Genomic DNA, 14,139 nt, shown 5'->3' on the forward strand with positions numbered 1-14,139 from the left:
AGTCGCCTTGCATTCCAGTTGTCTCCTAGCGACAAGACAGGTTCGATCTGCAGGCTCTGGGGGAACAACCAAGGGGGCTGAATTGAAATGGACTCTCCCACAGATGGGTCTTCATGTGGGTTTGTGTCCATGGAGAACTTGGAATGGAGCGGTGGCACCGGGAACCTGAAAGATTCTCCTAACCGGAGATTTTGAGTCAGCTCCAGAGAGCAAGATTCCCATGTGGAGAAAAGATTTATTCTAACTGGTACCTCAGGAAACCCCCATATGCTGGTATAGGAAACCAGGCCTTTGAAGAGAGATACCTGGAAACCAGAGCAATGGATCTGATTAGGGCCTTGGTGCCTGTCCTGTTCAATCTTCTTCTCTGGCGACATCTGTCTACGGTATGACTGGAGGTAGTTACTCACCTGGTGTCAGACCTACCCTCTTTGTCCGGGCGGTCTACACTATTGAGATGGCCGCGGGGACTTTGGAGGTTTCTCCTAATTTGTACGATTGTGGACAATGGAATGGGCAGAATTCCCGTGGAGTGGGTAGGCACAGACCTGATGTGTGGCACCAGGGCCCCCAGCCTGGAGGTTGTGTGGGCCAGGACTGTGGAGACAGATGTCCGAAAACACAAACTCAGCTTAGGATTGGGGACGTAGTTATGGCAGGCCCGATCTACAGACGTTGAGGAGAACTGTTTGGGATATGAAGAAACGGCGAGTGTGAGGCACTTGCTCAGGCTCTTGTCTCTGGATTTAGTGTCAACGATGGCCATGGAATGTTGGGGAGGCCTCACGGGCCATGCACGAATCTTCCTTTCTGAGGATTTGGTCCGATCCCAGTTGTATTGGGTCAATCTGTGGGATGGGAGGAGTCCTTTCAGTTTTGTTACCTCAGGAGTCCACCAGAAGAGGGATTCCAGAGCAGAGCCCTGGGGAAGGGCGACTGGACAAACAGAAATCTGATTAAAAATTGGAACCTAGGGGCATGGCAATCCCAATATGCCTTCTAACGGTCCAGCCACTGAGAGGCCTTCCTTGAGGACAGAATTCACGTTGAGGGTCACAATGTGTGTTTATTCCCTCGTGGTGTGCAAGCATGGGCAGTGACTCATGGTGCACACTGCTTTCTCCTACACTGAACGTTGGGGCACATGGCAACCACATGTATTCTTGCCTTGGGGAACCAGTAGTTCTGATTTCTGCATCTCATTCACCCCTGAGCACTGACTGGAGATGAGATCTAGGTTCTGAAGCCTGAAAATCAAGGCTGGGAAGAGATGATGACCTTAGGCCATGGTGCGTACAATATGCTCAGTGTGCCACCAGCTGACTGGCGGTGGGTCGGGAGGTCTAGGCTCAGTGTATGTCAGAAAGGGCATTAGTGCCCAGGGCAGCCTGTATAATTGGGGTAGAGACAAGTGGCGTGCTGGCTGATCCTCATCTGTTGTTTCTGGGTAGCCCCAGAGGGCAATGATTTTCTTCTGGAGGGCAGGCAGGGTGCTGCATTGTAGTTCTGGAATTGCCAACATGGAGGGCTTGTGGGCCAGGGGTGTGAGGACGGAAATCTGAGAACACAAGCTAGGCTAGGTTTCTGGGTGAGGGCACGGCAGGCACATTCTGGAGAGCAGGATCGAGATCTCATGCTTCTGAAGTCAGGGCAAGGATCAGACAATTGCTCAGGTTGGAGTTTCTGTCCCTGATGGACCCTTCATGATGGCGGGGGGAGGAATCAGAGGCCATGGAGGTTTCCCTACAATGGGAGTTGTGAGATGTTCCAAACTGCAACGATACTTCTGCGGGAATATTGAGAGCTGTGGGTTGGCTCCAGGAATTCCCATGCGGAATGATTCTGAGGAGGGTTCTAAGGATGGATGGCGGGGCAGCCCGCCTGTCATTCCAATGGTCTCCTAGCTACAAGACAGTTTAGATCTCCTGGATCTGGGGGAGCAACCGAAGGGGTGAGTAGAAATGGCCTCTCCTGCGGATGGGTCCTAATGTGTGTTTGTGTCCATGGACACCTTGAAATGAGGCGTTGGAACCGAGGCCCTGAATGGTTCTCCTAACCCAAGGCTTTGACACAGCTCCAATGCAAAATTTTCCCATGTGGAGACGAGATTTGTTCTGATGGGTGCCTCAAGAAATAGCCCTATGCTGGTATTGGAACCCAGGCCTCTGAGGAGAGATGCCTGCAAACCAAAGCAATGGATCCGATTAGGGTCTTGGGGCCAGTTCGTTGCAATTTACCTCTGGGGACATCTGTCTACGGTTCTGAGTGCAGGCAGGTGCTCAGATGGGCTCAGACTGCCCCTGTTTGTCCTGGGCAGCCACCACTACTGGGATGGCCTTGGGGAATTTGGAGGTTTGTCCGACTTTTAGGGTTGTGACCGATGGAATGGGCAGAATTCCCTTGGAGAGGGCTGGTACAGGCCTCATGTTTGGCTCCAGGGTCCTGTGTCTGTAGGGTGTTATGCCAGGGCTGTGGGGACAGTTGTCTGAGAACACAAACTCGATAGGTTTCAGGTTGTAGGTATGGCAGGCCGAATCTACAGACCATGAGAACTCTTTGGGATATGAACAAAGGGCGAGAGTGAGGCGCTTGCTCGGGCTTTTGTATCTTGATTTTGTTTCACCGATGCCTTTGTTATGTCCAGGAGACCTCATGGACAATGGATGAGACTTCCTCTCTGCGGATTGGACCCGATGCCAAGAGACTGGGGTCATTCTGTGTGATGGGGGTATTCTGTTTTTTTTTTTTTGTTTGTTTGTTTTTTAACCTCAGGTGTCCCACCAAAAGCGGGATTGCAGAACAGAGCCCTGAGGAAGGGCGACTGGACAGCCAGAAATCTCATTAATTTGGGGCCTAGGTCCATGGCGAATCCATTATGACGTCTAATGGTCCAGCCACTGAGAGGACGTACTAGAGGACAGGACTCACGCTAGGGTCACAATACGTGTTCATGCCCTCGCATCACTCAAGCATGGGCGGGTCCTCATGGTGGACGCAGGTTTCTCCTACACTGAACGCTGGACAACATGCCAACCACAAGGTTTATTGCCATAAGGAAGGAGCAGTTCTAATTTCTGCATCACCTTCACCACTTGACAGGCTTTGGAGGTAAGGTCTAAGTTTTGAAGCATGAAAAGCTATGTTGGGAAGAGATGACAAGCAAAGGTCATGGTGGGTCCAATGTACCCAGTGTGCGGTCAGCTGGATGGGTGTTGGTCACGAGGTCTGGGCACAGGCTGTGTAAGACGTTGTATTAGTGCCCAGGCTAGAATATATAATCTGGGTACAGTAGAGGGCCGTGTATGTCTATCCTCATTAGGGGTGTCTGGGAAGCTCCACTGGGCCACATTTTTCTTATGGAGGGCAGGCAGAGTGCTTCATTGTGGGTCTGGCATTGCCAAACTTGAGGGTTTGGGGGCCAGGAGTGTGAGGATGGAAGTCTGGGAACACACGCTAAACATAGGTTTCAGGGCGAGGGCAAGGCAGGCACACTCTGCAGAGCTGAATTCAGATCTTGTGAATCTGAAGTCAGGGCGAGCATCAGACGTTGGCTCAGTTTGGATTTCCTGTCCCTGATTTTCCCTTCATGAAGGGGGGCGGACGTCACAAAGCCATCGCCGTTTTCCCACGCTGGGAGTTGAAAGATACGCCAAAATGCAAGGATTCCTTATGCAGGACATTTGAGACCTGTTGGTTGGCTCCAGGATGCCCCATATGGAATGACGCCACAGCAGGGTTCTAAGGATGGATTCTAAGGGTTCTAAGGCTGGCCTGGGCAGCCCGCCTTGCATTCCAGTTGTCTCCTAACGACAAGCCAGGTTCGATCTGCTGGCTCTGGGGGAACAACCAAGGGGGCTGAGTTGAAATGGACTCTCCTGCAGATGGGTCTTCATGTGGGTTTTGTCCATGGAGAACTTGGAATGGAGCGGTGGCCCTGGGGACCTGAAAGAATCTCCTAACCAGAGATTTTGAGACAGCTCCAAAGAGCAAGATTCCCATATGGAGACAAGATTTGTTCTAACTGGTGCTTCAGGAAACCCCCATATGCTGGTATGGAAACCAGGCCATTGAGGAGAGATACCTGGAAACCAGAGCAATGGATCCGATTAGGGCCTCGGTGCCTGTCCTGTTCAATCTTCTTCTCTGGCGACATCTGTCTATGGTATGACTGGAGGTAGTGACTCAGCTGGTGTCAGACTTCCCTTTCTTTGTCCGTGGGGCCTACTCTATTGAGATGGCCGCGGGGACTTTGGATGTTTCTCCTCATTTGTACGATTGTGGACAATGGAATGGGAAAAATTCCCATGGAGTGGGTAGGCACAGACCTGATGTGTGGCTCCAGGGTCCCCAGCCTGGAGGGTGTGTAGCCAGAACTGTGGGGACAGATGTCCAAAAACACAAACTCAGCTAAGGATTGGGGACGTAGGTATGGCAGGCCTGATCTACAGACCGACAAAAGAACTCTTTGGGATATGAAGAAACGGCGAGTGTGAAGCACTTGCTCAGGATTTTTTCTCTGGATTTAGTGTCAACGATGGCCATGGAATTTTGGGGAGGCCTCACAGGCCATGGACAAGTCTTCCTCTCGGAGGATTTGGCCCGATCCCAGTTGTTTTGGGTCAATCTGTGGGATGGGAGTAGTCCTTTCAGTTTTGTTACCTCAGGTGTCCACGAGAAGAGGGATTCCAGAGCGGAGACCAGGGGAAGGGCGACTGGACAACCAGAAATCTGGGTAAAAATTGGAACTTGGGGCATGGCAAGCCCAATATGCCTTCTAATGATCCAGCCAATGAGAGGCCTTTCTTGAGGACGGAATTCACGTTGAAGGTCACAATGTGTGTTTATGCCCTCGTGCTGTGCAATCATGGGCAGAGACTCATGGTGCACACTGCTTTCTCCTACACTGAACGTTGGACCACTTGGCAACCACATGTATTCATGCCATGGGGAAGTAGTAGTTCTGATTTCTGCATCTCATTCACCCCTGAGCAGTGACTGGAGATGAGATCTAGGTTCTGAAGCCTGAAAATCGGGGTTGGGAAGAGATGATGACCTCAGGCCATGGTGCGTCCAATGTGCTCAGTGTGCCACCAGCTGGCTGGCGACGGATCGGGAGGTCTAGGCTCAGTGTATGTCAGAAAGGGCATTAGTGCCCAGGGCAGCCTGTATAATTGGGGTACAGTCAAGTGGCGTGCTGGTTGATCCTCATTTGGGGTTTCTGGGTATCCCCAGAGGGCAATGTTTTCCCTCTGGAGGGCAGGCAGGGTGCTGCATTGTAGTTCTGGAATTGCCAAGCTGGAGGGCTTGTGGGCCAGGAGTGTGAGGATGGAAATCTGAGAACAAAGGTAGGCTTTGGTTTCTGGGTGAGGGCACGGCAGGCACACTCTGGAGAGCAGAATCGAGATCTCGTGCATTGGAAGTCAGGGCAGTGATCAGACAATCGCTCAGGTTGGAGATTCTATCCCTGATGGACCCTTCATGATGGCGGAGGGAGGAATCAAGAGGCCATGGAGGTTTTCCTACAATGGGAGTTTTGAGATGCTCCAAACCGCAACGATTCTTCTGAGGGACCATTGAGACCTGTGGGTTGGCTCCAGGAATTCCCATGCGGAATGAGTCTGAGGAGGGTTCTAAGGATGGATGGTTGGGCAGCCTGACGGTCATTCCAAAGGTCTCCTAGCTACAAGACAGTTTAGATCTCCTGGATCTGGGGAGCAACCGAGGGGGTGAGTTGAAATGGACTCTCCTGAGGATGGGTCCTAATGTGTGTTTGTGTCCATGGACACCTTGGAATGAGGCGGTGGAACCGAGGCCCTGAAGGATTCTCCCAACCAGAGGCTTTGACACAGCTGCAATGCACAAGATTCCCATGTGGAGACGAGAGTTGTTCTGATGGGTGCCTCAAGAAATAGCCCTATGCTGGTACTGGAACCAAGGCCTCTGAGGAGAGATGCCTGCAAACCAAAGCAATGGATCCGATTAGGGTCTAGGGGCCAGTTCGTTCCAAATTACCTCTGGGACATCTGTCTATGGGTCTGAGTGCAGGCAGGTGCTCAGATGGGCTCAGAGTGCCCCTGTTTGTCCTGGGCAGCCACCACTACTAGGATGGCCTTGTGGAATTTGGAGGTTTGTCCTACTTTTAGGGTTGTGGCCTATGGAATGGGCAGAATTCCCATGGAGAGGGCAGGTACAGGCCTCATGTTTGGCTCCAGGGGCCTGAGCCTGTAGGGTGTGTGGGCCAGAGTTGTGGGGACAGTTGTCTGCGAACACAAATTCGGGTTAGGTTTCGGGTTGTAGGTATGAGAGGCCGGATCTACAGACCGTGAGAACTCTTTGGGATATGAACAAAGGGCGAGAGTGAGACGCTTGCTCAGGCTTTTGTCTCTGGTTTTTGTGTCACCGATGGCTGTGTAATGTCCAGGGGACCTCATGGGCAATGGATGAGTCTTCCTCTCTGGGGATTGGACCGGATCCCAAGAAACTGGGGTCATTCTGTGGGATTGGAGGAGTCTGTTTTGTTTTTTTACCTCAGGTGTCCCACCAAAAGAGGGATTGCAGAACAGAGCCCTGGGGAAGGGCTACTGGACAACCAGAAATCTGGTTAAATTAGGGGCCTAGGTCCATGGCAAACCCCTTATGATGTCTAATGGTCCAGCCACTCATAGGACTTACTAGAGGACAGGACTCACGCTAGGGTCACAATGCGTGTTTATGCCCTCGCAGCCATCAAGCATGGGCGGGGCCTCATGGTGGGCGCAGGTTTCTCCTACACTGAACGCTGGACAACATGCCAACCACAAGGTTTCTTGCCATAAGGAAGGAGCAGTTCTGATTTCTGCATCACCTTCACCCCTTGAAAGGCTTTGGAGGTAAGGTCTAAGTTTTGAAGCCTGAAAAGCTAGGTTGGGAAGAGATGACAAGCAAAGGCCATGGTGGGTCCGATGTACCCAGTGCGTGGTCAGCTGGATGTGTGTTGGTCAGGAGGTCTGGGCACAGGCTGTGTCAGACAGTTTATTAGTGCCCAGGTTAGAATATATAATCTGTGTACAGTAGAGTGCCGTGTAGGTCTGTCCTCATTAGGGGTGTCTGGGAAGCTCCACTGGGCAACATTTTTCTTCTGGAGGGCAGGCAGAGTGCTTCATTGTGGGTGTAGAATTTCCAAACGTGATGGTTTGGGGGCCAAGAGTGTGAGGATGGAAGTCTGAGAACACAAGCTAAACTTAGGTTTCAGGGCGAGGGCAAGGCAGGCACACTCTGCAGAGCTGAATTCATATCTTGTGCATCTGAAGTCAGGGCTAGCAGCAGACGTTGCCTCAGTTTGGAGATCCAGTCCATGATTTCCCCTTCATGAAGGGGGGCGGGCGTCACAAAGCCATCGAAGTTTTCCCACGTTGGGAGTTGTGAGATACGCCAAAATGCAAGGATTCCTTATGCAGGACATTTGAGACCTGTTGGATGGCTCCAGGATGCCCCATATGGAATGACGCCACAGCAGGGTTCTAAGGATGGATTCTAAGGGTTCTAAGGCTGGCCTGGGCAGTCAGCCTTGCATTCCAGTTGTCTCCTAGCGACAAGACAGGTTCTATCTGCTGGCTCTGAGGGAAAAACCAAGGAGGCTGAGTTGACATGGACTCTCCCGCAGATGGGTCGTCATGTGGGTTTGTGTCCATGGAGAACTTGGAATGGAGCGGTGGCACCGGGGACCTGGAAGAGTCTCCTAACCGGAGATTATGAGACAGCTCCAAAGAGCAAGATTCCCATGTGGAGACAAGATTTGTTCTACCTAGTGCCTCAAGAAACCCCCATATGCTGGTATTGGAAACCCGGACTTTGAGGAGAGATACCTGGAAACCAGAGCAATGGATCCGATGAGGGCCTCGGTGCCTGTCCTGGTCAATATCTTTTCTGGCGACATCTGTCTATGGTATGACTGGAGGTAGTTACTCACCTGGTGTCAGACCTACCCTCTTTTTCCGGGCGGCCAACACTATTGAGATGGCCACGGGGACTTGGATGTTTCTCCTAATTTCTACGATTGTGGACAATGGAATGGGCAGAATTCCCGTGGAGTGGGTAGGCACAGACCTGATGTGTGGCTCCAGGGGCCCCAGCCTGGAGGGTGTGTGGGCCAGGAGTGTGGGGACAGATGTCCAAAAACACAAACTAAGCTTAGGACAGGGGACGTAGGTATGGCAGGCCCGATCTACAGATCGTGAGGAGAACTCTTTGGGATATGAAGAAACGGCAAGTGTGAGGCACTTGCTCAGGCTTTTGTCTATGGATTTAGTGTCAACGATGGCCATGGAATGTTGGGGAGGCCTCACGGGCCATGGACGAGTCTTCCTCTCTGAGGATTTGGCCTGATCCCAGTTGTTTTGGGTCATTCTGTGGGATGGGAGGAGTCCTTTATGTTTTGATACCTCAGGTGTCCAGCAGAAGAGGGATTCCAGAGCAGAGCCCTGGGGAAGGGCGACAGGACAACCAGAAATCTAGTTAAAAATTGGAACCTAGGGGCATGACAAGCCCAATATGCCTTCGAATGGTCCAGCCAATGAGAGGCCTTCTCTGAGGACAGAATTCATGTTGAGGGTCACAATGTGTGTTTATGCCCTCGTGGTGTGCAAGCATCGGCAGGGACTCATGGTGCACACTGCTTTCTCCTACACTGAACGTTGGACCACTTGGCAACCACATGTATTCTTGCCATGGGGAAGTAGTAGTTCTGATTTCTGCATCTCATTCACCCCTGAGCAGTGACTAGAGATGAGATCTAGGTTCTGAATCCTGAAAATCGAGGTTGGGAAAAGATTATGACCTAAGGCCATGGTGCGTCCAATGTGCTCAGTGTGCCACCAGCTGTCAGGCGGTGGGTCGGGAGGTCTAGGCCCAGTCTGTGTCAGAAAGGGCATTAGTGCCCAGGGCAGCCTGTATAATTGGGTAGTCACGTGCCGTGCTGGTTGATCCTCATTTGGGTTTTTTTGGGTAGCCCCAGAGGGCAATGTTTTTCTTCTGGAAGGCAGGCAGGGTGCTTCATTGTAGTTCTGGCATTGCCAACCTGGAGGGCTTGTGGGCCAGGAGTGTGAGGACGGAAATCTGAGAACACAAGCTAGGCTTAGGTTTCTGGGTGAGAGCACGGCAGGCACACTCTGGAGAGCAGAATCGAGATCTCGTGCATCTGAAGTCAGGGCAAGGATCAGACAATCGCTCAGGTTGGAGTTTCTGTCCCTGATGGACCCTTCATGATGGCGGGGGGGAGGAATCATGAGGCCATGGAGGTTTTCCTACAATGGGAGTTGTGAGATGCTCCAAACTGCAACGATTCTTCTGCGGGACCATTGACCTGTGGGTTGTCTCCAGGAATTCCCATGCAGAAAGATTCCGAGGAGGGTCCTAAGGATGGATAGCATGGCAGCCCGCCTGTCATTCCAATGGTCTCCTAGCTACAAGACAGTTTAGATCTCCTGGGTCTAGGGGAGCAACCGAGGGGGTGAGTTGAAATGGACTCTCCTGCGGATGAATCCTAATGTGTGTTTGTGTCCATGGACACCTTGGAATGAGGCGGTGGAACCGAGGCCCTGAAGGGTTCTCCCAACCAGAGGCTTTGACACAGCTCCAATGCACAAGATTCCCATGTGGAGACGAGATTTGTTCTGATGGGTGCCTCAAGAAATAGCCATATGCGGGGGGGACAAGATTGTGGATTATTAGGAAGCAGTGTCTTTTCAGCTGGTACCCCAACGTGAGCTGATTACCTACCAAAGAACTCCGATCACCCATGAAATCAGCCTGAGATCAGAATTATTCACGTCTGGATCTCTACAGGGTCAGAAGACGCCAGTGAGCAGGTAAAGTGGAATGGGAACGGAGGACTGTTTTCAGAAGGTAAACAAAAGGGGAGGGAGCCACCAGTGGCAGCTGGTGGGAAAGTAATAGCCCAATACGCGCGAGAGTGCCCTGCGTCTGGGGACCAGCATTAACTGGTTGAAAGCACTCCAAAAGAGCAAAGGATCGCGGGGGGAAATTGTGGGAATCGGGGCGGCTAGGGACAGGGGCTTAAGTCCCTGGTCCCAGACGGCCTGCCCGGCGTGGAGGCAGAGAGAGTGTGGTGGAGAAACCAGCTCCTGGTCCCTAAGCCGCCAGCGCGCCCCAGAGTGCGTGGGTTCCGGCTCCTGTTAGGGGATGGGAGCTGCGTCGGTCTGAAGAACGTGCGCTAGCCCTACCACAAAGCTTGAGATGCGCGCGCACGTCCCTCGAGTTCCCCTGGGTTACTGAGGCCCGTCGGGCACTCCTTGACCCGCGCCATTGTTTCAAAGCCTAAGCCGCGCACGCGCGAAACTCTTCCCCGGACAGAGGCACGCAAAAGCCCAGTCTGGGGCTTACGGACCAGCGCCCTGATCTCAGTGCCCCAGACCCGCGCCCGACCCACAGCCGCCTCTGAAAAGAGGTGCGCGCAATCTGGGCACTCCCAGCCCGGGCCGGCGGCAAAATCTCAGTGTGTGATCGCTGCTTGGAACCTCTCTGGCGGTTGGGAGCTCCCAGACAGCCGCCACTGTCTTGGCTTTGGGGACGAGCAAAAGATCCTGCGCCCCCAGGGTCTGCACCTTGGAACCTGTGCTGCCAGCGGCCAAGGGGGGATTTATTCAGCTTCTGCACCCAGACTGAGGCTTCTCTCTGAGACGGAGATCAGGGTGCGGTTTGTTTTCTTCTAATACTACAAAAACCATCAAAGGCGGTCAAGGTGAGAGGGAAAAAAAGTGAACAAGCAAAACAAACCGCCGGAGAACAAAGGCCTGTAAAAAACCAGTTTCCTCAGAGCCCAGCCCCTTGAGGGGGGCAGGGGTCTCAACTCAGGAAACATCATTGACTGACAACCCACGTGGCAGGCCCCCCCCCCAGAAAACAAACCAAGAAAGAAAAAAAAAGGATTACAAGAGAACCACCACTACTTCATAGGAAAACTTGTATTATTCACTCGTTTCCACTATTCCGGTTCATATATATATATATATATATATATATATATATATATATATGTTACACATAGGTAATTTTTTTAACCTATTTACCATCACAGCGAGCTGTACAGTATATCAAATTCCATAATACCTTTCTAACCTGAACTTTTTGATACATACACCTATGTTTTTCTTTTGCATTTTTATTTTTTGAATTCCTTTTTTTAAAAATTTTAGTTTAGTCTAGTTTATTCCTTTTTATTTTTATCCTCTAATATTCATATAGAGTTAACTTCAAAGTAATCCCCTTTCCCCAATCAATACTACCCCATAGGTAAACCAATTTTTAATCCCCTTTATCTTAGGTAAGTTGAGTCCTTTAACAAAGATATCAAGATACATCCAGGAAGAATCAAAACAACCTTCTTCACACACACTGAGAATATATAAGAACTCTCCCATCTTCTTCCACCAGTGTTTCTGTATTTTTTGAGTTTGTCCTGATAACATATAAATTTTACACTTGTGGTTCTTTTTGACGAGGTTCTTTCTTTTTTTGCATAAATATATATTTTTTCTTTCTCTTGCCATATAATTGTACCAGTCTTTTTATCTCTTTTTGTTTGTCTACTTCATAAATCTTACCTTGGGGCCCATCTGGGCTGAAAATTCTCTTTCATCTTCCCTTTCTTTGCTGTCTCTCTGTATCTCTTTTTTTTTTGTTTTTTTTTTCTTTTTCTTTTTCTTTTTCTTTTTCTTCTTTTCCTTTTCTTTTCTTTTGTTTCTCGTTTAGGTGGGGAATCCTGATTGCTCAGAAGTGTTCCAGGGTGTACCTTGACTGCACCACAGTTGATACATCCAGCTACATCTGTTCAGTCTTCTCCCACCAAAATGACTAGGAGGAGAAATGCCCAACAGAAGAAAAATACAGAGGATGGACCTTCTGCAACAGAGCTAACGGCTATCAACATAGACAATATGTCGGAAAGAGAATTCAGGCTAACAATTATCCAGGCAATAGCTAGGTTGGAGAAAGCCATGGATGACCAAACAGAATTGATTAGGGCCGAACTGAAAGCGACCAGACAGGATGTTCACAATGTTAGGGCGGAGCTTAAAGCTACCAAGGAGGAGGTCCACAATGCTCTCAATGAGTTCCAATCTAATCTAAACTCTCTCAAAGCTAGGGTAACTGAGACAGAAGATAGAATTAGTGATCTGGAAGACAAACAGATAGAGAGAAAGGATCAGGAGGAAGCCTGGAACAAACAGCTTAGATGCCACGAAAGCAGAATCAGGGAAATAAATGATGCCATGAAGTGTTCCAACGTCAGAATTATTGGAATCCCTGAAGGGGAGGAGAAAGAAAGAAGCCTAGAAGATATCGTGGAACAAGTCCTTCATGAAAATTTTCCGAATCTCGCGAATGAAACCAGCGTTCATGTACTAGAGGCTGAACGGTCTCCACCCAAGATTATACACTCCAAAAAAAAACATCACGACACCTGATAGTCAAATTGAGGAATTATAATTGTAGGTATAATCTCTTGAAAGCCGCCAGGGCAAAGAGGCTCCTTACTTACAGAGGGAAGCCCATCAGAATAACGTCAGACCTGTCCACAGAGACCTGGCAAGACAGAAGAGGCTGGCAAGATATATTCAGGGCACTAAATGAGAAGAACATGCAGCCAAGAATACTTTATCCAGCAAGACTGACATTCAAAATGGATGGAGAGATAAATAGTTTCCAAGACCGGCAAGGCTTAAAAGACTATGCAACCACCAAGCCAACACTGCAGGAAATATTAAGGGGGGTTCTATAAAAGAGGAAAAATCCCAAGAATAGCATTGAACAGAAATACAGAGACAGTATACAGAAAGAAAGACTTCAAAGGTAACTCAATGTCAATAAAAATGTATCTATCAATAATCACTCTCAATGTGAATGGCCTAAATGCACCCATAAAATGGCACAGGGTTGCAGATTGGATAAAACGACAGGACCCATCCATATGCTGTCTACAAGAGACCCATTTTGAAACTAAAGATACACGCAGACTGAAAGTGAAGGGGTGGAGAAGCAGCTCTCATGCCAATGGGACTCAAAAGAAGGCTGGGGTAGCGATTCTCATATCAGATAAATTTGACTTCAAACTAAAGACTGTAGTCAGAGATACAGAAGGACACTACATAATCCTTAAAGGGACTATCCACCAAGATGATCTAACAATTGTAAATATCTATGCTCCCAATATGGGAGCAGCCAATTACTTAAGAAAACTGTTAATCAAGATAAAGAGTCATATTGATATGAATACACTAATAGTAGGAGATCTTAACACGCCTCTTTCAGAATTAGACAGATCATCGAAGCAGAAAATCAATAAAGAAACAAGACCATTGAATGACACATTGGACCAGATGGACCTCATAGATATATACAGAACATTCCACCCTAAAACAATAGAATGCTCATTCTTCTCAAGTGCACACGGAACCTTCTCCAGAATAGACCACATACTGGGTCACAAATCAGGACTCAACCGATACCAAAAGTCTGAGATGATTCCCTGCATATTCTCAGATCACAATGCTTTGAAACTGGAGCTCAATCACAAGGAAAGGTTCAGAAGGAACTCAAACACCTGGAAGCTAAAGACCACCTTGCTTAAGAATGCTTGGAACAAGCAGGAGATCAAAGAAGAACTGAAACAATTCATGGAAACCAATGAGTATGAAGACACTTCGGTCCAAAGCCTATGGGACACAGCAAAGGCGGTCCTAAGGGGAAAATATATAGCCATCCAAGCCTCGCTCAAAAAAATTGAAAAATCCAGAACACACCAGCTGTCTCTACAACTTAAAGAACTGGAGGATCAACAACAAAACAAACCAACTCCACACATAAGAAGGGAAATCATCAAGATTAGAGCTGAGATCAATGAGGGAGAAACCAGAGATAGAGTAGAACGTATCAATGAAACTAGAAGCTGGTTTTTTGAAAGAATCAATAAGATCGATAAGCCACTGGCTACACTAATCCAAAAGAAAAGAGAGAAAGCCCAAATTCATAAAATTATGAATGAAAAGGGAGAGATCACAACTAACGCCAAGGAAGTAGAAACAATCATCAGAAGTTATTACGAACAGTTATATGCCAATAAGCTTAGCAACCTAGATGAAA

This window comes from Neovison vison, chromosome 7 (assembly GCF_020171115.1).
Source record: "Neovison vison isolate M4711 chromosome 7, ASM_NN_V1, whole genome shotgun sequence".
NCBI classification, from domain to species: domain Eukaryota; kingdom Metazoa; phylum Chordata; class Mammalia; order Carnivora; family Mustelidae; genus Neogale; species Neogale vison.